This window comes from Sturnira hondurensis, unplaced genomic scaffold (assembly GCF_014824575.4).
Source record: "Sturnira hondurensis isolate 20B ecotype Veracruz unplaced genomic scaffold, ASM1482457v3 Scaffold0006413, whole genome shotgun sequence".
In the NCBI taxonomy this organism is placed as follows: Eukaryota; Metazoa; Chordata; class Mammalia; order Chiroptera; family Phyllostomidae; genus Sturnira; species Sturnira hondurensis.
In genome coordinates this window covers 50,643,361-50,659,042 of record NW_028079044.1, presented here as the reverse complement: position 1 = coordinate 50,659,042, position 15,682 = coordinate 50,643,361, and the positions used below count along the sequence as shown (strand labels likewise).

Genomic DNA, 15,682 nt, shown 5'->3' with positions numbered 1-15,682 from the left:
CCAAACCTGGCAACCCTGCTTTGGAGGAATTAGCTTATTTAATTCTCTCTACAACTGCGAGAATCAGGTCATACTTGAACTCCAGGGTGTCTCAAAACTTGCCCGATAACTAAACTGTCAATAAGCAACCGAGTTGGAATTAAAACGTGGGACTCTCCGACTCACCCCCTTTAGCTCTCAGTGCATAGGCCATACTGCATTCTACAGGGTCTGGGGACAAAATACACCAGCGAATGTGAAGGGGAAACTGTAGACCCCACTGCCCCGGGGGGATCGCTGTCTATGTGCGCTGGGCTGTGCGCTGGACACCCACCTGACCCTGAGCGATGCACAGGGCAGACAGAGAGCCCAGTGTGGCGACTGCTGGAGCCAGAAGCAGCCGCTGTCTGAGGCCCACCCACCTCGGGGTATGAGCAGTAGGAAGAGCATGTCCCAAAGCGAACGGAGGGGAATGAGTGTGACAACTCCAGAGAATGTCCATGGGACCTGCGTGGGTAGAACGGAGCAGACAATGCCCATGGGAAGGTGGCTGTGTCACCACTGTTTGCTCTGGTCAGCTTCCAGTGTCTGGATGTCCAGCAAGGTTTGGGTCACCCCCTCCACCCACAGTCCCGGGGTCTGCATCGCAGGCCTGGCTTAGTCCTGCTTGGCTGGGGCTCTTCCCTGTTTTGTGCATGGAGAGGGCTGAGCTAGAAAGTCCCCGAAGTCCATTCCGAGGCTGATGTGCTGATCTACAAGAAGGTAACACGCTCCTGAAAGCAACCTACACAGTGAAAAATGGCTAGTCAGACTGTCAACGGACCTGCGGTAACGCCTCCCGAGGAAACAGCCGGTTCAGATGCAGGCGAGATTTTCCCCTTGACTTAATTCTGAGCTTTAAGACAATCTTTCATTGACTGGAAAGCATTATGCTGAATGAAATAAGCCAGGCAGTGAAAGACAAATACCATATGATATCACTGTTAACAGGAATCTAAACAATAAAACAAACAAGCAAGCAAAATATGACCAAAGACTGAAATACGAAACAGGCTGACAGGGACCAGAGGGGAGAGGGGAGAGAATCACAGGGGAAAAGGGGAAGGACTCACATGAACAAGTATAAAGGACACATGGACAATAACTAAGGGTGGGGGGCAGAAATGGGAGGGAGGTGGGGAGCACTAGGGGGAGGCAGGGCTGGGAGTATAAGACAGAAAACTGTACTTGAACAAGAATTAAATAAAAATAAAAATTTAAAAAATAAAAAAAATTAGAGTTCATGGAAAACAATATTCAGTATAAATGGTAATGAGTACAATATTAGTAAGCCTTAGAAATGCTTATATCTTGCCACTTTTAGAAGTCTGTTCTAGTAAATAATAAAATTCAGGCACAAGGATGTTTTTTGATGCAAAAAAAAAAGACAGTCTTTCAAATGTTTTCAACTTCCCAGATAAGTTGGTGTTCAGCAGTTTGGGAGACGCCTAGGCAGTAAGCAATCAGATTGCTTTTGAATCTGTAACTGAGAAATGACGCTGAGAAATCCAAACCGATTTCATTCAAATTCTCAGGGAGAGTGAGCGATTCAGCTACTAGGGTGAAACCAACCCCGATGCAGTTCAGCAAAACCGAATGAGCTGTTTTCCGAGAGCAGTCAGGAGGTCGGACCGGAGTTCAAGCACAGTCTGTGCCCAAACGGTGCTCTCGTCACTGTGGACCGGTGTCCCCTGTGTATAACCTGGGTCTGTGAGTGTGACTTTTATCTCCCCTACAACCTGTATTCACAAACTGCTGTGGGGAACCGGTCGTTATCCTTGGAACACAATTCCAGTGAAGTTCGTGTGGATGTGACACCCGGGACAGTTTTCTTTTAATGTTTCAGCCTGGGATGAGATGTCTGTGGAGGAGACGGATGCCACGCACCGCCTCTGAGGGAGGTACGAAAACAAAGTTCGGCTGAGTGTTGCGGGACAGCCTACAGAAGGAATCGGTAGAATTATCGGGCAGACTGCCCGCGCTGGCAGGGTGATTGCTGTGTGTTCTCCAAACCATTTTATTTTCTACCTGGATACCCAAAGTGACTGCAGCTTCTAGTCCCCTTGTACCAGGGGGAGGCCTGTTGTGGCCACTGAGCAAAGCAGAAGATGGGGCCTTGTCTAGGTCTCCCTCCTAAGTGGTTCCACAACATCGTTCATACTCTCTTGTTCTCACACCTGCACACAGGCGACTGAGAGGTGGCACAGCCGTGTGATGGAAGGGGCCCTGGTCACTGTCACCTGAAGGAGAACTGCAGAGGAGGCGTGCCCAGCCACGCAGGTCCACCCCGACCCTGGTGAGAAGTAGACCTTTGTCACGCTACGGAGTGCCAGTCAGGGTTGGGTGTCACATATGCTGTTTTTACTTGACAAGTGGATTCTGTGGTTCTGTGAGGCTGTGACACACTTTAAAGATGTTTAAGCAGTAAGTGAGAGACAAGCTAATGGAGAACTTTACGGAGGTTAGCCCCACACCTCTGCATTATTTGTTTTTCTTTCGCCCTTTCATAGAATTTGACATTCTGTCGACTTTCTGCGTGTGTCTACATGCACACACAATGCTCACCACTTTCCTTTATTTGGAATTAATATTGATTTCAAATAGTTCTTTTTTTAAAAGATTTTATTTATTTATCCTTAAAGGGGAAGAGAAGGAGAGAAGGAGAGAAATATCAATGTATGGTTGCCTCTCTGAGTTCCCTGCTGGGAACTGGCCTGCAACCCAGGCATGTGCCCTGACTGGGAATTGAACCGCAATCATGTGGTTCGCAGGCCCGCGCTCAATCCACTGAGCTACACCAGCCAGGGCTCAAGTAGTTCTTTTTATTTTATTGGTTATTGGCTGGAATTTTGTTCTCTGTTCTTTATTTAAAAAGTAGATGAGAAAATTGGTTTTCCTGACTTACAATTTTACTTGAATGTTGCTGCCATTCACATTGCAAATGATTCTTTGAATTTATTTAAATTTAAAGAAAAGATTCTGAAAGCCTTTCAGACAGTTTGACAATTCTCTCAAAATATTTTTCTAGTTATATAATTCTGATAATGGCTTTAAATTTTATATGGAAAATATCCAATCCCTTCATTCTTTGTTCAGTAATATTTATGAATCCTGTCATAAGTGCCTTTGATTAGTAGGAACTGGGAGATAAAGAATATAAGGGCTTGCCCCATGATCTTAAAATATGCGGTTAAAGTGAGGAATTTATGGCAAAAGAACTTCCCCCACCGCGAGACTGACAGACCAGTGATAGAGGGGAGAAGGCGAGTGAGGAAACACCCGAGATCCTGAGCACCGAGGACCAGCGGTGACCACGGGGTGGCCGAGTTTAGCTCCGCGGGACCACGAGGAAGCAGGCGCCACCGCAGTCCCCTGCTGGCATCCGTCTCATACCTGCTTCCTTTGGGCTCTTTTCTCTGGCTCCTGGCTGGGCGCCGGCACTGGGGGGCTTTGAGCTTTTCCTTCCCTGGTACCTCCTGAACCGGCCCAGGTTCTCTGGCAAATGACCCTCTACAACTGTCATCAGGCCGTCTTGCTGGGGAGCGTCCTCCTGACCCACACACAGACGGTTTCCTCAGGGTGGCCTTTCCTCCGCTCCTGCCGGTGGTCCGGGCTGGCCCCATCAGCTCCTGCTGACCTGCTTGCTTCCCCCTTGCACGACTGCTCCCTTAACCAACAAGCCCCCAACACAGTGAGGTTGTGGTCAGCATTCAACAATCTTGGGAACAAAGCCCAGGGCCTGTCCTTCCCAGGGGCAGAATTTCAATCAAATGAGAGATACCATCAGGACCTCGGGTATATTTCAGTTCCAAACCCAGAAACGTGGAACGGCCCCACGGACCACATCCCTGCGACCCCAGACCACGTGACACCACGGCTGACATCACAGCCGATGCATCAGCAGCCCCTGCCCCCGGCCACTGACTGCTCAGTAGCCCATGACCCTGACCATGCCCCCTACTCCCTAGGCCACCAGGATGAATGACCCCTTCCCTAGACACCCCATGCCCTAGAAGTCACCAGAGAGCAGGAGCTCAACTGTGACTCCAGGCACAGCGCTGTTTCCTTTCAAACAAACCTTTGCTTTCTTGGCTACAAGCTCCTAGTCACGTTTGATGGGGCTTTGGGGAGCCCAAGCCAGTGATCCCTACAGTTCGGTGACACTCCAGGCCCCGTTCTCACTGGGATCCAGTCACAGTCTACTCAGGACTGCTGCCCGCCACCCGTTGGTCCTCCTGGCAGCGACGGGTTCTGGTCTCGGCGTCTGGACTCTCCTGTGGGTGCGTGCCCGCCGCCCACCACACCTTCACCGCATCTTGGAAAGCACCCCCCACATGACAGCACCTTCATGTGAGTTCTTTGGTCTATGGATTATTTATAAACATGCTGAATTGTCAAATGTTTAAGGGCTTCTGTGTTCTCCTTTAAAAACTTTTTCGTTGCTTCAGAGTTTTGTTATTTTTAGATATCATTTTAATTTAGCAGTTTTCTTTTGGGCTATAACTTTGCATTTTAAGTGGTTGTCCACGGCATTTAAATCATACACATAAAATACAAGAACCAAGCGATAAAACAGGCTGATTTACCACCCGCCCTGTCCTTTGCGCTGAGGTTGTCTTATAAATTATACTGACATGCAGTATAAATCTGGGAGACGATGTCATTCTTTTGTTTCCAGCTTTGTATTTTAAAGAGGTTGGGAAGAAAGTCATCTACATTTACCTGCTTGCTTATCATTTCTAGGACTCTGTATTCCTTCCGATAATTGAGATCCCCTCTGGTCTCACTTCTCTGCCGCTTGAGAAATTTCCTCTAGCGTTTCAAATACTGCAGGTCCTCGGGTGGCCAGCCCATCCCCGGTTTTTCACTTACTTGTCACATCTTATTTTGCCTTTATTATTGAAAAATATTGACACTTTTTTTTCTCTTTGAGAAGATTTTAAAAATTCTGTTATTGGAGACTTGGGTTTGGGTCTCTTCTCGCCTGCCTCCGCAGCTTCCCGCAGTTCCCTGCGAATGGGTCAGCGTGCTGAGCCCTTCGGGAGTGGGCTCGATTTCTACCAACAGGCTTCCGTCATTCCTGGCTTTGAAGGTAGCTTCCTGGGGGTCCACTCAACATCTTGAACTTTTTAATTTATGTATTTTACTAATTGAGAACATCAGTTTTCAAAACTTTTTTTCTTACCCATTCTTACTTCCTTTCTTTCTGAGATTCCAATTATATATATGCTATAATTTTGATATTGTTCTGCACATTAAGGCTTTTAAAATACTATATTTGTTCTCACTTTCCAATTGGATAATTTCTATTGATCTATAGTTAGAGTCACTGGTTTGTTCTTTCATCTTCAATATATTGGCAATCCTATGCAAAGAGCATGTTTTTCTTTTCTTAAATTTCAGATATTTCATTTCTCAGAATCCCACTTGGTTCCTTTTACAGTGTTTACCTTCTGCTAATATTTATTTCTTACTCACCATCTTCACATTTTTTATTTTTTTTGAGCACAGTTAGAATAGCTGTTTTAAAATATCATTTGCTAATCCCATCATCTGAGCCATTTTAAGGTTGAGCTTTATGTCTTGTCTCTCTTGTACGGATCATGTTTTCTATCATAGAATATATCTAATAATTTGGATGACTTCAAATTGTATCTGGACTTTGTTAACCATATATCGTAGACATTTTCTTATGTTCCCCTTAACAATATTATTTTTGTGTTTGTTTTTGTTTTGTTTCCTTCTCCAGTGGTTAACTTGACTGGCCTCAGATTCCAGTGTGTGCATGACTACAGAGCAGCAGCTAAAATGCTCACTGCCACGTTTGCAGGATGCCTGGAGTCAGCCCCACGAGTGAGTGGCGTCAGAGCCAGCCCGAGAGGTGGGCAGGGACTGCGCACGATTCTGAGCTTCTCTCACAGCTCGCTTCTGCAACATTTCTGCACACGTTCCAGCTGCTGTGGTTGCCCTCTTCCTTTTTTCTTTTTTCAAAGAGGAGTTCTAAATGTATCTCCAAGTTCTAGGTGCCCCTTATGCCTCCAGCAGAGATTGTCCTCTGTCCAAAAGCTTTATAAAGAGTGGTCCCTCTTTGAAAGTTTAATTCCCCTGTAGTGTTTGCTTCTTTTATTTTTATGTTTTGTTACTCCCAGGGCCTTTAGTTACCTGCTATTTTGTATTGAGAGTATGCAGTTATAGGCAAGGTAATTAACACACCGGAAGATTCCATCATTACTGGATGTGAAACCTGTTTATGTTCGACAACAAATGTTTTTGCTCTTCTATGAACTATCTGTTCATACGATGCCCACTTTTTAAATCTGCTAGTCAGTCTGTTCCATTTCAGAAGCTAATTGCCCGCCTGCGAGGCAGTCCTGAACGCATTGATCTTGGTTTTTCTTTTTACTTGTTTCAGGATTTTGAGTCACTGGCACTTAAAAAATATGGTAAGTAAATTAATGTATAGGGAATTCAACAGCGTAGCTTTTCAGTTAAGGATATCTTGGAAGGTTCGTGGGAAGCTTTACAGTTAGGGAACGTCTCCGATTCTTCCAGTAACACGCAACACAGATTATTGTCGAACCGGGCTTCTGGCTTTCTGGCTGAATGCGACAGCGCCATGCCGCCGTGCCCTAGAAGCGATGGCATGGTGGGAAGTTGAAATCGAGACTTTAACTACTCCCTTTGGCAGCACGTGCACTAAAATTGGGACGACACAGGGAAGATTAGGGCAGCCCCTGTGCAAGGGCGGCATGCGAATTCGTGAAGCGTTCCATATTTTTTAAGTATATGGAAATAAATGAAAATGAACACACAACAACCCCAAATCCATGGGACACAGTGAAGGTGGTCCTGAGAGGGAAGTTCATGGCTATACAGGCCTCCCTAAAGAAGATAGAAAAACCTCAGATGAACAACCTAACCCTACATCTAACAGAACTACAGGAACAAGAAACAAAGCCCATAGGATTAGAAGGAAGGAAATTATCAAGATCAGAACAGAATTAAATGACAGAGAGCTCCCCCCCCTCAAAAATTCAAAGAATCAATGAATTCAGATGGTGGTTTTTTGAAAAGATAAGCAAAATTGATTAACCTTTAATTAGACTCATCAAGAAAAAAACAGAGGCCCCAAATAAATAAAATCAGACCTGAAAGAGGAAGAGTAGCAACCAATATCACAGAAATACAAAGAGTTATAAGAAATTACTATGAACAACTGTAGGCCAAGAAATTGGACAACCTAGGTGAAATGGACAAATTTCTGGAAACATAAATCTCCCAAAACTGAATAAAAAAGAAGCAGAAAGAATGAGCAGACTGGTAACAACTAGTGAAAATGAAGCAATAACCAGAAAACTCGCAGCACACAATAGCCCTGGCCCGGATGGCTTCACAGGTGAGTTTTACCAAATATTCAAAGAAGAACTAACACCTGTCCTTCCCAAACTATTCCAAAAAATTCAAGAAGAGGAAAGGCTCCCAAACTCTTCTTATGCGGCCGGTATTATCTGAATTCCCAAACCAGAGAAAGGCACAACAAGAACAAAGAAAGGCCATCTCTGTGATGAACACAGACACTGAGATCCTCGGGAAAATATTGACAACCAGATCCAGCAGCACATTAAACCCATCAGGTACCGCAATCAAGTGGGATTTATCCCAGGGATACAAGGATGTCATAACATTTGCCAACCAATAAACACAACACACCACATAGACAGAATGAAAAACAAAAATGCCATGATGATGTCAATCGATGCTGAGAAAGCACTTGATAAAGTCAAGCACCTATTCATGAAAAAAAAAACCCTCAGCGAAGTGGGAATAGAGGGAGCACACCTCAACACAATGAAGGCCAAAGACGAGACAACATCATACTCAGTGGGCAAAAATGAAAAAGCTTTTTTTTTCCCCTTACGGTCAGGAACAAGACTAGGGTGTCTGCTTTTACTACTCTTACTCAACACGGTACTGAAAGTTCCAGCAAAAATGATTAGATCAGAAAAAGACACAAAAGGCAATAAAATTGGAAAAGAGGAAGTTAACTATGTTATTTGCAGATGACCTGATGGTGTGCCTAGGAAACCTTATAGTCTCCACCAAAAAACTACTTGACCTAATAAGTGAATTCAGCCCAGTAGCAGGTTACAAAGTCAACATCCGGAAAACAATGGAATTCTTGTACACCAATAATGAATTGTCAGAAAAAGAAACTAAGAGCCCTGGCTGGTGTAGCTCAGTGGATTGAGTGCAGGCCTGTGAACCAGAGGATCGCGGTTCGATTCCCAGTCAAGGCACATGCCTGGGTTGCAGGCTAGTTTCCAGCAGGGGACTCATGAGAGGCAACCGTACATTGATATTTCTCTCCCTCTCTCCTTCCCTTCCCCTCTAAAGCTAAATAAATAAAATCTTTTTAAAAAGATACTAAGAAAAAAATCCCATTTACTATATCAAGAAGAAAAATAAAGTACCTAGGAATAAATTTAACCAACAATGTAAAAGATCTATACTTAGGAAACTACAGAACACTGAAGAAAGAAATTGAGGAAGATGCAAATAAATGGAAGCACATAAACATGTTCACGGACTGGAAGAATTAACATCATTAAAATGTCTACACTACCCAAAGCAACCTATAGATTCAATGCAATTCCTATTAAAATACCAATGGCATATTTCATAGATCGAGAACAAATGTTCCAAAAATTTATATGGAACTGAAAAAGACCCTGAGTGCTCTCAGCAGTCTTGAGAAGGAAGAACAAAGTTGGAGGGACCACAATACCTGATATTAAACTGTGCTACAAGGCTGCTATAATCAAAACAGTCTGATACTGGCATAAGAACTGACACAGAGATCAAAAGAACTGAATAGAGAGCCCAGAAATAAACTCATATCCCTATGGTCAATTACTATTTGACAAAGCAGGGATGAGCATACAATGGAGTAAAAGCAATCTCTTCAATAAATCATGTTGGGAGAACTGGACTGGTACATGACAAAAAAAGAAACTAGACCACCAACTTACACCGTACACCAGAGGAGAATCACATGGATAAAAGACTTAAATAAAAGTGATGATGCCATAGAAGTCCTAGGAGGCAACATAGCCAGTAAAATTTCAGACATCCTCTGTAGCAACATTTTTGCCCATATATTTATCTCTTAGGGCAAGGGAAATAAAGGAAAAAATAAACAAATGGGACTACATAAAATTGAAAAATTTCTGCATGGCTAAAGAAACCATTATCAAAATGAAAAGGGAACTGACTGTATGTGAGAACGTATTTGCCAATGATACATCAGACAAGGGTTTAATTTCCAAAATATATAAAGAACTCACATAATTCAATGCCAGGAGGACAAACAATTCAGTTAAAAAATAAACAAAGGGCTTGAACAACGCTCCTCCAAGGAGGACATACACAAGGCCCAGAGACATATGAAAGGATGCTCAGCATCACAAGCCATCAGAGAGTTGCAAATTAAAACCTCAATGAGATAACACCTCATACCTGTCAGAATGGCCATCATTAATAAATAAACCTCAAGTACTGGCAAGGAATGGAGAAAAGGGAACCCTAGGGCACTGTTGGTGAGAATGCAGGCTGGTGCAGCCATTGTGAAAAACAGTATGGAATTTCCTCAAAAAATTGAAAATGGAACTGCCTCATGACCCAGTGATTCCACTGCTGGGATTATACCATAAGAATCCTGAAACACCAATTAAAAAGAACCTATGTACAATGTTCATAGCAGCACTATATACAATAGCCAAGTGCTAGAAACAGCCTTAAGTGCCCATCAGTAGATGAGTGGATTAAAAACCTGTGGTACATTTACATGATGGAATACTACACAGCAGAAAGAAAGAAGGAGCTCCTACCTTTTGTGACAGCATGGATGGAACTGGAGAGAATTATGCTCAGTGAAATAAGCCAGGCAGTGAAAGACAAATACCGTATAACCTCACTTAAAACTCGAATCTAATGAACAAAATAAACTAACAAGAAAAACAGAACTAGAGGCATGGAAACGTGGAACAGACTAATGGCTGTAGGAGGGGAGGAGGGAGGCGGAGAATGGTGGAAGGAAGGGGAAAGGACTTGTCAGAGAACATGTATGAATGATCCATGGACACGGACAATGGAGCAAGGTTGGACTGTGGACGAGATGGGGGTGCTGGGTAGAGGGGGGAGGGGGAAATTGGGACAACTGTAATAAATAACAAAAAAAATAAAGCAGAAAAAGAGAAACTGAGGCTTTGACTCCCTATTTGGCTATGAACACACAGCTTAGCATTCTTCTTATTTGTGTTTGCATCTCATTTTTTGATTTCATAGAGTGGGGATCTTGGAGAAAAAAATAAATTAATGTCCATAGTAACAAGTCTACAATATGAAACCAAATATGTACTTAGCAACAATTCACCAGCCGAGACTTTGTCCTTTCTTCTAGATTTGTTTTCATAATTATGTTTTCATCATTTCTAGTGCTGTCAATTACATATGCAGATGAAGTGGAGCAGACATTAAAGAATTTCTATATTAGTGTCATAACAATGTGATTTTATGAGGTAGATGCAATTCATGCCAACTATTAAGAACACTCTGTATCTGGGGCTGTTTTTTATTTTTTACCAACTATGTAGTCTGCTTTCAACTGAAATATATAAACAATTTTAATTATTATGTAGAGTTTGGAAACTGCCCGATTTTGTAATTTATAGGGACACACAGCTGCTATATACCCTACACTGCTGTGTTCTGGTTACACATCAGATGCTGAGCATTGAACACTTTTGTTCTATATATTCTTAATATGTCATCCCCTAATCTATGGACTTCTTGGACTGTAACTTTTTTAAGTGTTATTGTTTTGCTTTTGAAGAGGGGGAAGGGAGGGAGAGAGAGAGGGGGAGAAACATTAATGTGTGAGAGATACATTGGGGTCCTGGCCCACAATCCAGGTATGTGCCCTGGCTGGGAATTGAACCAGTGACCTTTTGGTTTGCAGGCCAGCGCTCAATCCACTGAGCCACAACTAGCCAGGGCAAGGCCTGTAACTTTTCTTATTCCTTTCAGTCTCTGGCTAGCCTTCCATATTGTTGAAGTTACTTGCCTGCCACCTCTCTCCCACACTCTAGACAGCTCTTTCTCAGCTCATGTTAGACCTGCTGGAAAGGCCCATAAAATTCCGTCTATTTACCTCATTTTATAGGAAAAGAAATAAGACATCTTGTGAATGGACTATACTGAGAGCCAATAGCCAACGTGGGACTTGAGTCCATCTGGCTTACCTTGCAATTCAGGATACTTCTATGGGACAGCTATGCAACTTAGTTTTATGAGATTTGATTACAAAAAAGTATATTGTAGCTTCTAAGATTATCCCATCATCAAGGAACTCAGAATAGGACTGAAAAAATAGGACAGAAAAATAAGTGTGGTAAGTTGTTGGCTATATTTCGTAGCATAGTGGTTTCTACCTATGTGTTAAGGGAAACATTAAATTTAATCTTTTCTACACATAGCACAAAACTTGACAAATGTGTAAACTTGATTTTCTCTTTGTCTACAAATAGGCAATTGAAGTGTTAGGCTAAAAAATCAGATGACTTTTGGAAGTTGGCTTATTTTTAAGTGCCACGTAGGAAAGGGAACGCTTTGCTGTTGGAGGGAGTGGGTGGGTGTAACATCTGACCAGGACCACAGAGTGACTGGTGTTTGTAAGTCTGCCCAGAGAGCAGAGCAGCGCTGTGGGCTTCAGCATCAGGCCGTGTGGGCACAGCTGTGCTCGAGAGAACACGGACACTGCAGGCATCTTTGTGCTTAGGCAGTAATTACATTTTAACAGCTCTGTTGGGATACCTTTGACATGTAAAAATGTATATATTTAAAGCATACAATGTGATACTCTGATATACTCGAATATATTGTGAAATAGTACTGCGACCAAGCCAAACAATAGATCCCATGTGTGTGTTCATGTTCCCTGCATGTGCGTGTGTGCATGTTCCTAGTGGCTGTGATTGAAGATCCGTCCTCTTAAACAAATTTCAGGGGTACAATAATGTTGACTATTGTCACCATGACATGCACCAGATCTCCAGAACTCACTGACCTGTGTAACTAAAATGTTGCACCCTTGGTCAGCATCTCACTTCCTTCCCCTCCCCTCAGCCGCCTCTGGCCACCAACATTCTACTCCTTGCTGTTACGAGTCTGGCCGCTCCAGATTGCACACATGAGTAAGATCGTGCAGTATTTGCCCATCTGTGCTTGGCCTATGTCACTCAGCACAGGGTCCTGCAGGCTCATGTGTGTTTTTGCAATGGTGGGATTGTCTCCCTCTTTAAGGGTAAATAATACTCCTGTATAGACAGATAGACAGAGCACCTTTTCTCTGTCCACTCATCCTTTTGGACCTGTGGGCTGTTTATTGTCAGTAGAACTGCAGCTACACGCAGTGCAGGCATCGATCGGACATGAGCATTTCCTCTCCTTTGGAGGCACACCCAGATGTAGGATCAGTGGATTGCACGGTACTTCTCCTTCTACATTTTTGAGAAAATTTCGTACTGTTTTCCATAGCGGCTCTACCAATTCATGTCTCCACAAACAGTGAGTCCCCCTTTCTCCACATTCTTGCCCCAACTTGCTGTCATTTATCTTTTGATAACAGCCATCCTGGCAGCTGAGATGTGAGACTCTCTCACGGTGCTGATTTGCATTCCCCTGATGACTAGTGATACGGGGGACCTTTCCATGTGTTCGTTGGCCATTTGTAGACACTCTTGAGAAACGTCTATTCAGGCCCTTTGCTCAGTTTAATCGGGTTTTTTTTGTGGGGGGTTGTTTGTTTTACTATTGAGTTGTATGAGTTCCTTCCTTCCCTGGCTATAGACATGTTCCTTTCTTTTCCTGTTATATCGCACTGTGGGATCTCCCGCTACAGTGCTGAATAGGAGTGGGGAAGGTGTCCTTGCCTGGTTCCTGACCTCTGTGGGAGCGCTTCCGTCTCCCCAGTACAGTGGTAGTAGCCGGTACAGGGTTTTTAACTCATACTTTCTGTCGAGTTGAGAAAGTTCTCCTCCAACACGGTTAGGTTTTGAGGCTAACGAAGAATGTGATAACTTGAACTTCGGGGGCCTGTAGGGTTGGTTGAAGAAGGCATGATGATTCTGGTCTGGGATATGCTAACTTTATAACGCCTGCAGTAGAAGTCGTGAACCACGGTGCTGGGTTACTCATGTGGAATTCAACAAGCAGATTGTGGACGAGAATCAAAATAAGACTTGTCTTGCTGACAATAGAAGACTAACTAACTACTATCCTCCCAGTACTGCTCAGAAAAAACCTTGGCCAAAAGGGCCTGCCTGCTTGGACGGTTAAAATTCACAGAATCTTCAAAGCCTGCCCACCCCAGACAGGCCTAAATAGATTTCAACAGACTGTTTCTGCGTCCCTACACAAAAGTCTAAATATAAACAAAACATTTTCCCCAAGTAATCTTTTACAGTAAGTGGAAAAAACCATAATTTATGATTCACAGAAATGTCCACTTTCTTAAAATATTAGTGCCTTTTTTTTTGCCAGAGAAATAGGGCCTGGGAAGAAGGAGTCACAAAAATGCGCAGTTTTCTTTGAGCGGGTAGGCACATTACCTTCAGACCACTGTCTTGTAAATGAGGGCTTGTATCGCAAATAGTGTCTAATTGTCAAAAATGAGAAGGCAACAGGAGACATGAGGCAAGGTGATCAGATCACAATGCAAACAACAAAGTAAGAGACACAATGGAATCATTTTAAAACAATTAATCATCTTGATAATTAGAAGCCCTGGCTACTACATCAAAAAGCCAAAGGAATAAATAAGAAGCCATTGAACAAGGCAATTACATAGTCTGTGAAGTATAATAAGTTATCCGTAATGTGCTTCTCTGCACGAAGGCAATCATTTTTTTCTTGTACCTAATAACCAACGTTGAAACCAAAAAACCGGAGGGTTCTCTTGAGAATGGTGACTGGGGTTTAGAGTGGGAGAAGAAAGGAGAAAGCAAAACATATTAGGTAATTGGTCTCTGTCTGTGCAAGTGAGGAGAGTGAGTATGCACCGAGTGAAAGGTTGCCCAGAGAGAAGATTCTACGAAACAAAGAAATCTCAAAAGACAGTAGAGACTTTGGAGAATATATCAGATTAAAACAAAACAAAACAAAACAAAAAACAGACTAGGGAATTCAAACTAGGGAATGAAGTTGTTACTTCTCAAACCTCAGCGAGGCCTGAACTGCAGCTGAATTTGCCCTTTTCGGGGAAAGAACATGTGGTGGGGCCGCTGCTTCAGGCCAAACACAGATCAGCGGACGGAGGCCCGCCCTTAACTTGCTGCCGCCAGCGCTTCGGCCACGGAAACGCTACAGATGTGCATCTCCCTGCACGTGTTGTTTCATTCCTCTTTACACTTCCTGTCCTGATTTGGTTTCAGGAAGTGAGAAGTAAGAGCATCCTCCAACATCACAGTCACTGAACTCATGTCATGTCTAACGTGTCTACAAAGGCCGGAGAATGCAAGGCCACTTCCTGAATCCAAAGAATGATAGCTCTTCCTAAAAGAGGCGACGACTTAAAACTCCTGGCCGAGAGCAATTTATGTCTATAAAAGTTACCAAAGGACTGAGTGCAGAAGTTAACAGGGGGACGTGGAGAGGCAGCAGACACCATGAGAGAGCTGTGGTCAGGGAGGTGTCTCCCCGGTAACAGGGAGCCGGGAAGGTCGGTGAGAGGAGAGGCAGGTTACTACTCGGATTGTGCTCAACTTGGGAAGCCCCGTCCTTGACCACTGGTCAACCTGGTCCCACTTCCTAACAGGTTTAGTTTCCCAGACGTGTTGCTAAGGATACAGTCAAGCTAGATACTGGTGCATTCCTTCATGCATCAGCTAATTCATTCCAGTTTTTGAAACCCTATTAGTGAAAACCTACCAGAATATATATACATATAACACACACATAGACACACATACAAGTCTTGCCCTTGAGGAGGGTTCTCTGTTGAAGGAAAGCCATGGCAATGAACGATTTGGAGTGGCGAACACTCACCACGATGGTGAGTGACGGTGGGAAACATCCCAGTAACCAGGAGTGGGGGCTGGTGTTCCGGTGCCAAGCAGCACACGCAAAGAGCAGACCAGGCCCTACGAAATGTGTGTGGGGGTGGGGGCGCAGTGCGGGGACAAAACGCATCAACAAAACAGACATGCCACAATTTTAAGGCACCTATTTTCAGTCCATGGCAGAGGGAACGCAAAGAAAAGGGAGAAGCTATTCAAAGACGGCCTGGACTGTTTGGGAGGGTAGTGGGCATGGTGAAAAAATTAAGCAGACGGAGAATTTGTTGGAAAAATTTGTGCGACTATGTAACCTTTGTTATTTTATTTTTGTCTTTAGCCTAGCTGAATTTTATTTCACTTTGTGCTTTTAAGCCATCAGATCAGATATGAGAGAAAATAATGAAAATACCCCAAAACATGATATATATTAGGGCCATCATAAATGCCTTGTGCCTATTAACTTATTTTAATCATCAATCCCCAAAGAGATCATTGTGGTCTTATTACTTTTAGTCTGTAAATGTGTTAATACAGGATTTGAGTCCTTCTTT

The 15,682-nt window shown here is 43.5% G+C and overlaps 1 non-coding gene across 1 annotated transcript; it reads left to right on the top strand.

The window, feature by feature from the left end:
* The first annotated feature begins 6,690 nt into the window (after window positions 1-6,690).
* LOC118989007 (U6 spliceosomal RNA) lies at window positions 6,691-6,797 on the top strand. Its single transcript, XR_005066909.1, has one exon. It is a non-coding gene; the product is annotated as a U6 spliceosomal RNA (small nuclear RNA).
* Window positions 6,798-15,682: the final 8,885 nt, after the last annotated feature.